Below are 16,387 nucleotides of genomic sequence, written 5' to 3'. Positions count from 1 at the left end.
CCCACATTTGTGGATAATGACCTTTCGTGAAATGTTGCTTACTATCAGCAGTAATTTGGGAAAAAATCGCTGATACATTAAGCTTTCTAAACTCCTGGGGTCCGTTGCATTGGCCAAGACTAGACGCACCACAAGACACACCAATATTCCACTGCAGCTTACCCACAAGTCTCCTCACCTGACCTTCAGGCCGATACATTTCTCTAATTTGGGTCCCTGAATATCCTGTATTATATCAGCCCCATGAGTCAGAGAACCATTAATCAATCAATCAATCACTTGTAAAGTGCACCATTACCCGTGAGGGTCTCAAGGCACTGAGGGGAGGGTTGCCGCTACTGCACGAAGAGCCAGGTCTTGAGGAGTCTTCTGAAGGTGAGTAGGTCTTGGGTCGCCGTAGGTGGGTAGGGAGGGTGTTCCAGGTCTTGGCGGCGAGGTAGGAGAAGGATCTGCCACCGGAGGTCGTTCGTTGGATGCGGGGGTTGGCGGCAAGGGCGAGGCTGGCGGAGCGTAGCTGGCGGGTGGGGGTGTAGAAGCTGAGTCTGCTGTTCAGGTAGGCTGGTCCGGTGTTATGGAGTGCTTTGTGAGGAGCTGTCTCGGTGCTGTGGTTTTGTCTGAATCCGGACTGGGACGGGTCTAAGATGTTGTTGTTCTCGAGGTGGTGGGCTAGTTGCATGTTGGCGATTTTTTCGATGACCTTCGCCGGGAAAGGGAGCAGGGAGATGGGCCGGAAGTTCTTGAGGTCCTTGGGGTCCACCTTGGGCTTCTTGAGGAGGGCGTTGATTTCTGCGTGCTTCCAGCTTTCCGGGAATGTCGCTGTCTTGAAGGAGATGTTGATGATCTTCCGTAGTTGGGGGGCAATGGTTGTGTCTGCTTTGTTGAATACGTGTTGTGGGCAGGGGAACCACGAGCATCTTCCTGTCTGGTGGCTTCTCTTCACCCTCCAGGTACCAGAGTCTTCCTCTTTTGGTTGTCACTCAGGAGCGTCTCTGCGAGCGATGTCCTTAGGGATTGCACACAAATTCAATGTCTTTTGTATTGTGGGTAGAGACTTGTTTTGAATCTGGAAATTCTGCAGGATTTTACTCCAAATGCCTTTCTTTCTCTCTGTCTCTATACCCCTTTCTTACTTGCTGTGCGCACCTCTCTCATAGTCTTCTTTTTTTCCTCTCCTTGATGTCTCTCATTCTACCTATGTGCTTCACTCAGTCTTTCACGTTTCCCCTCTCTCTTTTCCTATATTTCTCTCCGTCTATAAATCCCCCTTTCCATCCCACTCCTGTCTCCCCTGTGGGCTCTTTCCTCTGTTAATTGTATATCTCTCATGCCCTTATTCCTCCTGTCATTTTGTATCTCTCCTTGAAGTTTTATTTGATTTCTCTGTTTTGCAAACCTTCCTTTCTTCTCCTGTCTTGCTCTCTACTGCCAGCCTCTCTCATGTCCCTCTGCCCATTTCTTTGTACTACACTTAATGTTATATTCTTATGTGTCTCCTTTATTGCTCTGACAGTAGCAGAAAGTTTTGCCTAGAATAACAGGATATTGAGCCAGCACTGAGACTCAACCCTGCTACCCAAGGTCCAAAGTCAGCAGCTCAGGCGTTACACCACATCCTCTACCACTTTCCTGTCTCCCTCTTCTCCACTTTCACTTTCCAGCTTTCTCTCTATCTTTAACAATTTCTGCCCTTCCATCTACTGTCTCCCTAATCTGTCCCCCCTAACTCCCCCATCTGTCTGCATCTCTAGTACTCATCCTCTCTCCTCTGCATTTTTTTTCTTCCTCACTTGATTTCCTTTTCCTCTTCACATATTTTTGTCATTCTTCTTGTTAGAAACGGGGTAGCGTGGCGCGGAGCGGGTGGGCTAAACTTGGGGGCATTGTGTAAAGCATCTGCGCAGCACACTCACAGGCGACACACTAGGCACACTACAAAAAGAGAATACACCAGGTTGTGTGAAAAAACAGCATATGTATTATGCAGAACATGTCATAAGTCAATCACAGTTGTACGTGCCGTGCCAACTGGCACTGGGTAGCAATTTACTTGGGGTCTATTTACAGGGCAGGGCCAATTGGGCCTCCGCCAGAACCATCACAAGTCCAAGAATAAACAGAAGACCATCCACAATAAAGGTGTGACCGCCAGTAGTTACTGGCAAGACCATGCACTTATCATTAACATAAAAGCAGTGGGCGTACCCACATTAGCTCAGGCGTAAGACACATTATACCACAAAGCAGCAGTGTGAGCATCTCATCAACAACATTGCAATAAGCATAAAAGCATTATCATTAAACATGAACCTGTGGGTCTAAACCTTGTTAGCATGGATCACAGTATATAGTAACATGTGAGAATAGAGTTATCGTCACATTAGCCCGAGGCAGAAATCAGAGTAGGCAGAAAACCAACAGCATAAATCAAAGTGTGAGCAACCCCTTAGGCAAATACACCCATTATACCTCATGGGCATAAAGCATTTGAACATGGAGGTACAGTAGGTATAAATCACGTGAACATCACATAAAACATGCACATTGGCATTGGCATAATCATAAGCATAGGTGCAACATTACAATAAGCCTAACCCTCATTAGCAGTGGCCACACTCGCGTGAACATGAAGGCGGCATCTCACCACATCACCTTAGGATGAGGCATGACCATATTAGCATTGGGCGTACAAAATCAGCCGGGCAACCATAGGGAACAACTGTGCACTTTTTAAATGCCACCACGGTGCAACTGCCCACTGTCCAGCGAGGAAGTTGTGTAAAGTCAGTCTTGGCCTGATAATGTCCAGTGGGGAGCCCCTACTCTGGGACTCCAAACACAGAGTCTGCCCAAATGGAGCCACTGGGTAAAACCAACAAGCCTTGGTCCCAACTAGGCGGCAATGGGAGCCCCACTCCAGGACTTAAACAATATTGCCCCCAAAGAACACTGGGCACGTTGGATTCCCCCCGCCTTTGGGACTCTTGGGTTCAGGAATGCTCTCAATCGGTGCAGCGGCCCGCACAACACGTGAAAAAAGGCCCAACCTCACCTCCCAAATCGGTCCCGCAGCACTAGCAGTCCAGGCCCACTCACGACAGTCCGGGGCCTCTTCTTCTGCTGCTCCGGGGCTCTGCGGCCTCTCTGGCACACGTGGGGCTTCCCTTCTCTATACAGGGGAGGTCCCGCTCACCAGCCGCTCTCCTCCGTTCCCCCGCTGATGCCGCAGCACTTCCAAGTGCAAAAACCACAGGTGATGGACAGAAAGCAGAACAATGTCATACATTCACCCCAGTACAGAGATCTGGGCCTAAATCCATCCTTTTTTTGCACTCCACACCACCCCAGTTCAGACATGGCTATATATAAATCAGTCTGACCCTGTGCCTCATGGGAACAGTCCAGCCCGAACTGCCAAGCCATGCCTTCCGAGGACCGGAAACAAGCTTCCGAGGACCGGTTTCTGGCATTCCAGCCGTCTTCTGCCCGGCTTGCTTGAATCCAGTGGTGTGGAGTGCATGGGACTCACATCTGAGCATACCCATCCCACTCGGGGTGACAAATGCAAAAACCACAGTTGATGGACAGAATGCAGAACAATGTCATACATTCACCCCAGTACAGAGATCTGGGCCTAAATCCATCGTTTTTTTGCACTCCACACCACCCCAGTTCAGACATGGCCATATGCCATAATAATGATCCTAGGCAATAAATATTTCTATCATTCTACATCCCTATGGCCACCCGTCATGGGTCCTCCCCCCGCTCCGAAACAAGAAATTAAGAGCCTGGGTATATGGCTAGACGAAGGCCACAATTTCTCGGCCCAGACAAGGAAAACGGCGGGAACATGCCACGGCCTCCTACGGTCAGCAAGGAAAATCCTACCTCTACTCCCGGCACAATCCCGCAAACTCCTAGTTCACGGCCTTTTGCTGTCCCGCCTGGACTACGGGAATGCCCTGTATTTGGGGGCCCCCGAAAAAGTACTGTCAAAACTCCAGACAGTACAAAACGCAGCAGCCCGCATTCTCACAGGAATACACCGCCGCTGTTCAGCCAAACCTGCTCTGAACGCCTTACACTGGCTCCCCGTCCAGGAAAGAATACAATTCAAGGCTCTCTGCACTACCTACAAAATTCTGCATGGTAAGGCCCCCCAATACTACAAAACCTCATCTCACCTCACACCACTACAAGAACGCTTCGATCCTCCAACTGTAATCTAGCCTCAATACCTAGAATTAAGACAGCTCGATCTGGCGGTCGACTGTTCTCATAGAATGCCTCCAAACTATGGAACACTCTACCCCCTAACCTCAGAGCCCAACCCAACCTTCTCTCATTCCGCAGAGCACTTAAAACATGGTTATTCCCGTGAGATCCACCTTCAGCTGGTTTCTTGTCACTTAGCGCTAGGACGCTCACGGGCAGCCATGCGCTCTACAAATCAGTAAAATAAATAAATAAATAAATGCAAATCAGCCTTGACCCTGTGCCTCATGGGAACAGTCCAGCCCGAACTGCCAAGCCATGTCTTTCCCAGACCGGAATCAAGCATCCCGCCCCCGGAGCAAGAGAGAGAAAGGCAGAAAAGAGAGAAGAAACCAGGAATAGAAAACAGGAGGAAAGAGGCAAGCAGGGATGAAAAGGAACCCGAAGGAGTGAGATAAAGAGACAGAATGTTTGAGGGAAAGGGCAGGGGCTGGAATGAAGGGAGGCATCTTTAGAATTTGCTACTCCCGGCATGCCACAGCAACCAGGGATGGATTTCTAAGAATATTTTAATGGCCCCTGCTCAACCTTTTATTGCAAATAAAGCACTGACAGCAACTAAAGCTTCCATCATAGGTCACACTATACACATATGCCCCCTTGATGTGGGAAGTGCAGAGTGCTTCTGAGCCACTCTTCGTGCTTCTTTATAAACCCAACATGCAACTAATAGCAGATCCTGCAAAGACTTAAAATAGTTTCTAACATCCTTTCCTTTCACCACAAAGGTCCTAAAGGGAAAGTCTTGGCCTCGGGCCGGGTGCTGTGGTATGGGTTCCTCAAACAGGAAGACTCATACATTACTCTGTGAGCCCAGAGCATTATTTGAATGGCCACTGATTTTAAGACTCATATGCTGCATTTCTTCTTTGGGTTTAGATCTCCTGCTGCTGCGGATACTTTGACAGCACTCAGAGGCATATTACCAACGATTAGCGATATTCATCGCTAAATAGGCTTAGCAACAAATGTTTTATCGCTAAGCATCGCCGGAAATTATAGCTGAGATAACGTGCTATTAGCAACGTTTATCTCCTAAGCGATACATTTTCCGGCGATAGCGTGAATATCGCAGAGAATACAGCGATATTCACGCATTAGCGACAAAATGCTCTTAGCCATGTTATCCACCTCCCATTGGATAACATGGCTAAGAACTGGTCAGAGCAGGCCCTAGTTTTTGGCGATAGCTGGAATATTTCCATCGCTACACCTGCCTTGCTAATAGGCGATAGCGACGTTAGCAACTGCTTTCAGTCGCTAACAGGTTGGGTACGCCCACTTTGCATGTCATTAACGATAAATATCGCTGATATGCAAAGCGGGACCCAAACCGCTCGCTATCGCACAGCTTGCTAATAGAGCGATAGAATTATTGCCGCTTAGCGGCCGAAAACGGCCGCTAAAGCGGCGATAATTGCCTATCGCCCTGCTTGGTAATATGCCCCTCAGTTTCATCCATCCTATGGATGTCCGTCGGCCAGTCATTAAATAGCTAAACGATACCTGCGATTTGTCCCCCACCTTAATCAGGGCTTCCCTCTTTTTTCCCATTTAAATGTCTTTAAAAATATATCCAGTGTGGAAGGGTGTTTCTTGAGCCGGGGCCGCAGAATGGTATTGGTTACACTTTGTAATGTCTCTTTAAGCAAAATAGGCCTCTCTAGCGCCCTCTTGAAGTAAGGAGAAAAATCACCTGGGATGACTGCATAGTCCCGCAGATGTCAAGAAGATCTACCAGGATTTTCATAATTCACCACTTTAAATAAGACCGTCCACACTTGGCCAGTGAAACAGATACATGCTAGTCATGAACACCCAGTGCTTAATTTGAGCCAGTGCTTTCTGGTGCTCAGCACCGCACTTAATTGATTTCCAGTGCTCGGCAAAGGCACCTAGTTGTCAACACCATAATTAGAACAGTCCACCACATGGCGGCGCTGCTCATGTAATTTAGAGATGAGCAGTATAACAGTGGTTTAGGAAAACAATATACATTCAAATATAGCTTTGGGGACCTGTAATAATCTGAACTGTCTCAATTACATGCAAGAGAAATAATTAGTAGTTGTTTTGACGGCGATGACAGGGGCAGTGGGTGATGCCAGTTGCAGTGGCCTCCTGGTCAGAGCCCTGGCACTTAATATTTTACAAACTAAGCACTGTGAACACCACCCTCTAGGCCGTTACGGTCACTGTTTATAGTCATGAGCTTTTCATTTACGAACCATTGTTTTCAGGTGTGTCAGTTCACATGAGTCAATGAAAGCAAAAAAAGACAACAGATCCCATAATGCACTACCTAATCACACCAAAGTCCAAAACTAGAAAGAGGGGGGCTCATTTATGAGAGCCCTGTGTCACTTTTGCACCATGTAAAGTGGTGCATGCGTGACGCAGGGCTCTCATGAAGATTTATAAAGCCAATCCTAGCCCCCCATGGCTTTGAGTGTCCTAATAAATCATGATTAAGGCGACGCATCGCAAATTGCTGCATTGTGCTACTCTGCATCCAGGAGGCGTTCCATGGGCTTTGCAGTGGGTTTTCCCACGCAGCACTTATGGAATTTGACACTACCCCCTATTTACAAAGTCTTGTGAACCTTGGGTAGCGCCACATCTGTAAGCCTCCTGAAGTGAGGCATGATGAGGAAAAATGTTTATTTCTCCTCGTTTTTTCCTCTTTCCAGGTGTGCTGCATTCTGCAGCACACTTAGAAAGAGCAAAATGCCTCATAGGATTGTGCAGCAAGGTGCCCCTTCCTGCACAAAAGCAATCCTGCCAGCAATGGAAGCACCCTTGCACATTGGAATGGAAGCACCCTTGCACATTGGAATGGAAGCACCCTTGCACATTGGAATGGAAGCACCCTTGCACATTGGAATGGAAGCACCCTTGCACATTGGAATGGAAGCACCCTTGCACTTTGGAATGGAAGCACCCTTGCACATTGGAATGGAAGCACCCTTGCACATTGGAATGGAAGCACCCTTGCACGTTGGTGCAAAGGTGCCCATGTTGGCACTAGGCTGCCAAAAACGGTACGAGCGCAGGCAGAAGGGACAGGAATGAACCGGATTGTCTAAATATGGTTAATTCCTGCCCTGCGCTGCCCTACACCAAATTGCCACAAATGAGGTCATAAGTCCGAAAAAGATCTCGAACGAGGTGGTCACTCTGTGCAGATTAAGTTGTGGATGATAGCTTGTGCACAGCAGGAAAGACAATAATAAACTAAGACCCTCATTCCAACTCAGGAGCTCCTTTAATGTGGCAATTGTATTCTTGCAATGTGTGATACTTGTGGCAATTAGTGGTTGTGCAAAAACTGCACCATTCCAAGTTTTGCATCTCAGAATGAGGGATAAAGCGCTAAGTGAGTTGGTTTTTTCCTCGTTCTTCGTGTCTGCGAGATGCCAGCTTTTACCTGGTAGCACCGCCTACTTTGGGTGCACAATTTTCACTCTAGAGAAAATCACAGTTTCGAGGCAATTTGGAAGTGTGTGCCTGAGTCACGGTTCGAGTCTGAGTTAGTGTGAGTGCAATAACGGCATGGCATGTGAATATGTGTCATGCTGCATGATGACTTCCAGGAGTTCCCACCGGATCTTCTTTCCATCAACAAACTCCTGCTTCTCAAGGGACTTAAGCAATCACAGACATATTTGTTCCTTTGCAGATTTTGACGTTTTGAGACTTTCATTACAGAGTCATCAGCAATAAGGCAGCAAAAAGTGACTTGTTGCACCCCTGCTCTGAGCGTGTAAATAACCGAGAAGATGCTCCATATCGGGTGCAAATCAATCTATCAATCAATCAATCGATACTTATATAGCGCAGCTTATCACCCATTAGGGTGCCCAGGTGCTGTGCTGTGGGTGTCAGTTGAAGAGCCAGTCCTTGAGTCTCCTCCGGAAGTCAGCCCGCGAGGGTGAGTTATAAAGAAGGAGGAGAAAGAGAAGGGAGTTCCAGGACTTGGTGGCGAGGTAGGAGAAGGACCGTCCTCTGGTGTGGCAGCGGCCGAAGCACGGTATCTGTACCAGGGCGAGGTGGGCGGAGCGGTTGTTCCTGGGCGGTAGGTGGAAATTCAGCTGGTGGTTCATGTAGGCTGGTCCTTGGTCGTGCAGGGCTTTGTAAGTGTGGGTGAGTAGCAGTGTGCTGGGCTTTCCTCACTTTATACCTTCAGTGATCAATGTGTCATAGGCCCAAGGTAGATTTATCTTCCATCAAATATCTCTGAGAAAACAATTTCCTGAAATCCATAAACCTCTACCAAGTTGAACGTGTGTGATTATTGGCATTTATTTTAGTAACATATTTGGATCCTAATAAAAGCGTTGGTCCAGGAAAAGGATATTTGATCTTCATCGATGGAATGTGCACTGGTGCAAGGTAGGCTCAGGCAGTGGCTGTCGGTAAAGACATCACGAGGGAACAGTGTTCACAGGTGCAAATCAGTGTGAGGCAGTGAATAAGGGACCGGTCAGTGCAGAGCATGGTTAGGCAGTACCATAGACAGTGTGTTATGGGCCCTGGTGCAAGGAAGGAAATGGGCCTCCTAGCTGCTGAGTGCATTTTAAAATACAACAATAATCAGGGTTTATTGAGCCAGATTTTTTGAGCCACTGAAAGCCAAGCAAAGGGACTTTGTGTGGCTTAAAAAATCGGAATCAGAAGTTTGCATCATAGATGTATCATGTTGCGTGGTGCAAACGTGATGCAACCCTCTCATAAATGTGCCCCTGACTTTCTCAACTCCAGCATCTCCAGACCCTGGAAGTAAGGTTGGTCTGTGGACTGAGTCAACGTGAACCTGTCTCTCAGCCTTGTCACTCTCTACATTGGCTTCCAGTAAAGTGGAGAAAGAAACCCAAGGCTTTCTGTTCGGTGCACTGAGCCTTTTAGAGAACTGGTCTGCCTTTCGTATCGTGGGAGCTGGACACTTATGTTTCTGGTAACACCTTGCGGTCTGGCACTTCCTTGTTTCTGGACGTTCACTGTTCCAAGCTCTCCTGCTGTGGAGCCAGAGCCTTCCGGGTGCCATGACACCAGCTCTGGAATACCCTACCATTGGAATCACGTTGCCTCTCTTACTTTAGTTGAATAAAGCAATATGTCAACTTGCGTCTTTTTTGTTAGATTTCTTTTTGCTCCGCTGTGCTTGAATGAATGAATGACTACACTTCTAAAGCGCACAGCTACTCAAGAGTCTCCCGGCACCTTCAGGGTTTAGGTGATGTGCGACTCGTGGCAGGTGGGTGAGAAATGAAACTGTCTCTCGCAAGAGTTTACAGGTCCTCTAACTTCAAGAACAGCATTACTCCATAATAGAAGAACTAGGACTCAGCTGTACCAGATACCGCAACTGGAAGGAGAAGTGACAAGGCAGTAGCTGAACCAGAAAGAACAAAATGTACTTCTATTCAATCAGCAGTCTGGATTTAGACCTCAGAGTCAAACAGAGCCCACTGCAACAGGCATCAGAAGAATTCCTCACCAACCAGAATGAAGACAAAAGCCCATGTATTTGATACCAGACAATAATCATGAAATACGCTTGAGACACCGACAAATAGATGAAAGAGATGTTTTTATGTTTGAATGGATCAAAGCCTGAGACCCTATCGACTGAGCCTTAATGCCAGCATTCACCCTCAATCACATCGCACAAAGTAAAAACCTTGGAAGCATCTTGGTTGTCTGTAAACCCCATGGTCATAGCTTCAATTTTTGCTTCACCTGCTTCGGAAATCCTCCAACCATGTCAAACCCAGTACTGAGTGGAGCTGATCTGATCCCTGGTATTGACAGATCTGGACTCCTGGCTCCTTCTTTACACAGGAGTTCATGAAATGTATTGGCCGGTGTGAAACCTGCATCGAAATCCCCCTCCACTGTCTCTTGTGGAGTAAAAAATGTAATTCAAGATCCTGTGTACCATAAACAAGCTATACTGAGGAAAAGCCAGTGATAGTCACAAAAACTGACCAGTTCTTTTTGATCAGCAACATTTAATTCGATATATCAATGAGGGATCGAAAGACTGCGGCCCACGGATGGGTCTCTCAAAGTATTGGGTCCAGACTGTGGAATGCACTCAGCCCTAACTTGGGGCCAGAGGCCAAACACCTTTAATTCGTGTAATTTCAGAAACAGTAGGGGTTGACATGGCCTATGAGAAGAGGTGACGCGCTCCACTAGAAGAAGACAGTTTATTGAAGAGGTGGACATCAATAGAACCACCAGCTCTCCACTCCGAGAGGAAACTGGCTCAGCACAGAACCCACAGTGTGAAGATGCAATGGAGTGCATCACAGTCAAACATGGCAAGAGTCACAGAAGCGAGAAGAACTGGCACCCATTCCTAACACACTACAACTGGCAACAAGCCTTGAAGATAGTGAGCGAAGAATATCGGCGAGTAGCAACTTCAGACTCTTAACTACCCTGTTCCTACTCTTGGGGGCTCGTTAGGATAACGGGCGGACTTTGTCCGCCCGCCATCCTGTTGTGGAAAGGGACCGCCCACCATATGGGCGGTGGTCCCGTGGGGGGAATTAGGATGCGCCCGCCACAGTTGTGGGCGCATCCTGTACTTTTACCATTGCGGCGGGCGGTGCTGAAAGCATCGCCCGCCGCAATGGTGAAAATACATGTTGTGCATTTCAAAGCACAACGTGACAGGCACCACTCGGTGCCTGCCACGTTGTACTTTGAAATGCAGGGGGGTACCATAGGTACCCCCCATGTGCACCCCAACCCCCTCGGACTCCCTGGGGGCCCGCAACGGGCCCCCAGGGCAGACTCTGCATGCCTTTTCGTGACGGCATTGCTGCCACGGAAAGGCATTACTAAACGCCCATTGTAATATGGCTGGTGGTGTCTGATAGACAACGCCACCATATAAACCCTTTTCCGCCCCAGTGGAAAAGCGGCAGACGGTCTTTCCGTCCGCCGCGGACCCCCCAGCAATGCTAATATGACGGGGGGTCATTTTGGCATGGATGGCGGGCAGATCGCCCCCACCAGGCCGGCTGTGGATACCGCCAGCCTGGCGGGGGCGATCGGCCCGCCATCCTAATGGACCCCTTAGTCTCTTCTATACATTCAGCATTCCTAAGTGACCACTTGGTTATAATGTAATGATGTATGGAACCAGCAGTAGTTAAATATCTGAAGGAGAATGATCTATTGCAAAACGGGACTAGAGATTAGGCATTACTTTAAGAGATTAAGCGGCATGGGTATAGAAAACACAGCATTCATAGAGAATACAAAGCAGCATTTGCGAGTACACAGTAGAGGTTACAAAATAGACTTAAAGTATCCATATCTAAAGGAGTGAACAGAAAAGAGTATGGGGGAATGCAAAGCAAGTTAGATATGAAATAATACCATGGAGTATTAGAGAATACTCAGGGCTGTGACTAAATAGAAATCTGTGTTACATAATAAAAAGCAGGGTTTAAGAATTAAATAGCTGCAAAATAAACATCACTGTCAGAGGATACATAGCAGGATTAAAAACACAAAGTGGAGTTGGAAACTAAAAAATGAAGGCTAGACAATGCATATTCAAAATAGGAGTCAGCAATGCAAAGAAGAATTAGAGGTAAAAGCATATGACTGACTACAAATTGCGGTTAAAAGATGCAAGAAAGGGTTAAAAATATACAGGAGGCTTGCTGAATTCATTACAGGGTCACAAGCAGCAACGTGAGCTTATAAAATACAAATCGGGTTAGATACAAAGAGGAACTCTCATATCGCAAACTTCATTAGTGGGTCCAGTGTGAATAGGAACTGTTTGGTTTTTTTTGCAGACAATAAAGCATGAAACCCTCAAGCGGGGAATAATAAAAACAAAAAATAATTACAGGTCAGAACATGCATTTTTTATAGCACTCGCATTTCTTAGAGTACACCATACCATCCCTAAACCTTCAGTGCTCTTTAGAATCAGGTATATCATTAAAAAAGGGCAGAAGGCTTATATGAAAAACTATTGCTCCAGTCGGACTCCAAATGGATAGTTAGATTGGATTGCCTATCACCGAATGGTCTAAATGAAAACCGTACCACGCCTGTTTGCCTCTATAGTGTCAGTATTTTTTTAGACCTCAACTGAATAAGCATATAGTGTGCTTAACATTCGAGAGATTTTCCAGCTGTGCTGAAAATCCATTTTAATTTCATTTTGCCTGAGTTAAATTCCTCATCCTAATGTTTGCGGTTTATTCTTTGCCTGTGAACAATAATGTAATTTTGGAATAATTCTCAGTCTTGAACTACAGCCTTTGTGGCATTCAAAAAGTCTATTAAGATTCACAACGGGAGACATGGTGATGCTATGAGCAAATGATTTGTGGCATTAAACCACCAGCATGAGACCAATTTATATGGGCGTGCATTAACAAGACAAAGAGGGAATTAATGCCCCTAATTGAGCTATAATGTTTGAACCCCTCATAAAAAAATTGAAGATTTATGAACAACAGAAAATGCTGAGTTAATACACTACCCAGGCTGAAATCACTGAGATTGCTTGTATGAGAGCGGCTTAATTGAATAACCTTTGCTGAAACTTTCATGTAAACTGGAACTGTATACATGTGAATTTATTTTATTTTACAGAGTTTTATATGGCGCGAACTTGACCCGAACTGGGTATTAGAGCGCCTTACATAGCACCAGTTGCATTACATGAGGACACATTCCTTTTTGTTAGGCAAGGGGAGCATTTGGGATCAATAACAGGTTACACCAGAAATATCATAAAGCCAACAGAAGTAAATACAGTAGAAAATACAAAAGTCAATGATAATGAAAGGAAAAACACCCAGCAAATAATTCAGTAGACAACAGTGGAAAAAATTATAAGTTCCAGCAGACGGAGTTGTGCACCAGGGCCAAATGGCCTCCCTCAAGCACTATTTAAAGAAAATCCACAATATTGGGCGAAGAACTTGTCAAACTTGTTCAATAATGTTTTATGAAAGGAAGAAGTCCCAGACAAATGGAGGGGCTCAATTTTGGCTCCGATTTACAAAGCTGGTCAAGTGTCATATCCTGCTAACTATAGACTTATAGCTTTAATGGATTGCGAAGCAAAGTTTTTTGCTAAGTGTCTGCTAACAGAACTCGCGGACTGGGTTGCTGCCAGTAATTTACTCCCAAAAAACCAAACAGGGTTTATTAAAGGCATGTGGACGATTATTAATATTCAAATGCTAGTTCTTATAATGGAAATGGCCAGAAGCCGTAAAATGAACCTTTACTTCTGTTTCATTGATTTTAGCCCAGCTTTTGACACAGTGCACAGAAATATTCTTTGGAACAAGTTAACGAAAATGGGAATCTCACCGAGTTTCTTGAGAGCGATACAATTGCTATATACTACTACTTGGACGAGAGTAAGGTTGGGCCAAGGCACAGTTTTGATCAAAAAAATGGTGTTAAGGGATGGGCTGAAGCATGAGTGAGTTTTGGGCCGACCTTATTTAACTTGTATTTAGCTGGGATTTCATCAAGGCTTAGTGAAATTAATTTTCACTCTCCGATTGTTGCAGGTTTTAATGGTTCACATTTACTTTATGCCGATGATATTGTTTTAACCCCTCCCCTGCTGATGACGGAACCGCTCCGTCATCAGCTGCGGTGGTGCTGTGCTGATGACGGAGCGGTTCCGTCATGGCCCGGCCGCGGCGCCTGCGCGGCGCTGATTTCGCGCCTGCGCGGCGCGTTCTATTGAGCGGGTGGGCCATGACGGAACCGCTCTGTCACGAGCACAGCTTAACCGCGGCTGGTGACGGAGCAGTTCTGTCACCAGCATGTGGCCGCTGCGCGGCCGCCCCGCCCTTTTAGCGCTGCAGCGGAATAGCCGCCGCAGCGAAAGGGTTAATAAGCTATACCAAGGTGGGTCTGCAGAGATTAATTAATGAAAGTGCACGGTACGCCTCCACTCATAGCCTAGAGATTAACTTAAAAAAGACAAAAACAATGCTGTTGACTAGAGGGTTGGCTGTAAGACCAAAATTGAGAATGGAGGGGACTGTATTAGAATCTGTTACTGAATATAGATATCTGGGTGTTATAATAGATGCTAGGGGCACGGGTAAAAACCAGTGTGCCGCACACTACAGAGAAGAAACAACTCATTAATTGCTGCATTTTCCAAACTTCAGAATAACTTAAAAGGGCTTCCCCTTAACCAACTATTACAAATTATGTCAGTTAAACATGTGCCAACTCTTGCATATGGAGTAGAGACCTTAAGAGGTTGTGCTGACAACACCATAGATAAGCTAGTGACAGGGACCTACCGACGCCTGTTTAATCTTCCGCGACATTCTTCACCGGCACAAATCCGACTTGAGTTCGGACTTAAACGACAGAACCTAAATAGCTTGGGAGCTCATTTAAAATTCTGCCACAAAATTAGGAGGGATAACAATTCCTCGCTTATGACAGTGGTTTGGGAGGCAATATGCGATAATAAACATAAGCAGGCACATGAATATTTCAAACTGGCGATAGGTACGTTCAATGCGGAACAACTATGGGCCTTACCTCTTTCACAGGTGGCTTTTAATGAAGTTATAAATGGGTGCAGCAAAAATTGTCGTCATTATGGGATAAAGCAGTACCTGTAAAGAGATCCCATGCATGGACAGTTATTGCTTCGTACGGTATGCTAAAACCCCAAAGATATTAAGGAGATTCAAATAGCCAAAAGGCAAAGCTGAAGCTGATGAGTCTCCGATTTGGAAATAGCTAATTTCTTGGAAACGCCCCTACATGGAAATTGATGAGGAGTGAGAGGGTGTGTCGCCTCTGTTATTACAAGAGGTAAGACATTTGTCATATCATCTGTAGCTGCCCTGCATTAATAGAGGAACGTAGGAGGCTGCTAAGGTCAGACTTTAATAGCCAAATTATACGAACATGCCGACAAGCAGTCATAGCCAGTTTACAAGGAGAAAGCTTGCAATTTACGGGTCGACTTTTGAAGTTTATAGAAATAGTGGAGAAGAAATTGCTTTACTGTGGACAATGAGGATGGTTTTATTTATATTTGGTTTTACACATTGATGAAAAGTTTCATTTAATTATGTGGTATTAATAATGTATGAAATGTAAGAAGAATTGTATAATGTTGTTTTAATTGTAAGTTTTTAGTAACTGAACAATAATTATTTTTTTCATGTTTTCATGTTTCATGTTTCATTTCATGCTTGTATGAGAGCTGCTTAACTGAATGACATTTGCTGAAACTTTCATGTAAACTGGAACTGTATACATGTGAATTTATTTTACTTTACAGAGTTTTATATGGCGCGAACTTGGCGCGAACTTGACCCGAATTGGGTATTACAGCGCCTTACATAGCACCAGTTGCATTGCATGAGGACACATTCCTTTTTGTTGGGCATGGGGAGATTGAGTGATTTGTCTAGAATTACAGGATGTTCAGCGTCATTGCCGAGACTCGAACCCAGTTCCGCAGATTCGTGGTCGAACACCCTAGTCGTTCGGCCAACTCCTCTCCCCTTTGATGTGTCAATACCAACACACAGTGTCACCTTCAGTTCACAGCAGATGGGATAAATTAAAAACCTGCTATTATTCTCATAAAAAACTGTAAATAAAACAAGGCAATATACAATGAACCTTTTACATACATATAGAAGGACACCTTGTGGGGAACATAGGATTGAATGTTCGAATAACTGGTCAGAAATTGAGACCAGTATTTTTGCTAGCAGTAAAGAATTTTATGAGTTGACCTCGTTCGGCTAGGTCGGTTCTCAAAATTCCCAGTCACAATCTGACCTACGTCATGAATATTAATGAGGTCTGTTGAAAACTGCAACTCACTATGATTGGAGGCCTGCACAGGCATGGTGGCCTGATTGGGCCAGCCGACTACAATGTCTTTGATTGCTAATAAGTCAAGTTTTGAATTTTTTTTTTAATGAAGCATATGTTCTGTAAAGTAAACAGGTCTGAGTTTAACCCCTTCCCTGCTAGCATTCCCTCCCCAGTGCTGCGCATGACTAACGGCCGACGCAGCCCCGCCCACCCTTTAGAACGCCTGTACCGCAGTGGAAAA

The 16,387-nt window shown here is 45.7% G+C and overlaps 1 protein-coding gene across 1 annotated transcript in view; it reads left to right on the top strand.

Moving 5' to 3' along the window:
* GFRA4 (GDNF family receptor alpha 4) overlaps nucleotides 1–16,387 on the top strand; it is a 779,926-nt gene that overhangs the window by 368,830 nt on the left and 394,709 nt on the right. The window lies entirely within an intron of this gene.

This window comes from Lissotriton vulgaris, chromosome 3_2, assembly GCF_964263255.1.
Source record: "Lissotriton vulgaris chromosome 3_2, aLisVul1.2, whole genome shotgun sequence".
NCBI classification, from domain to species: Eukaryota; Metazoa; Chordata; class Amphibia; order Caudata; family Salamandridae; genus Lissotriton; species Lissotriton vulgaris.
Note: the sequence above shows the minus strand (reverse complement) of the source record. Positions and strands in the feature narration are given on the sequence as shown.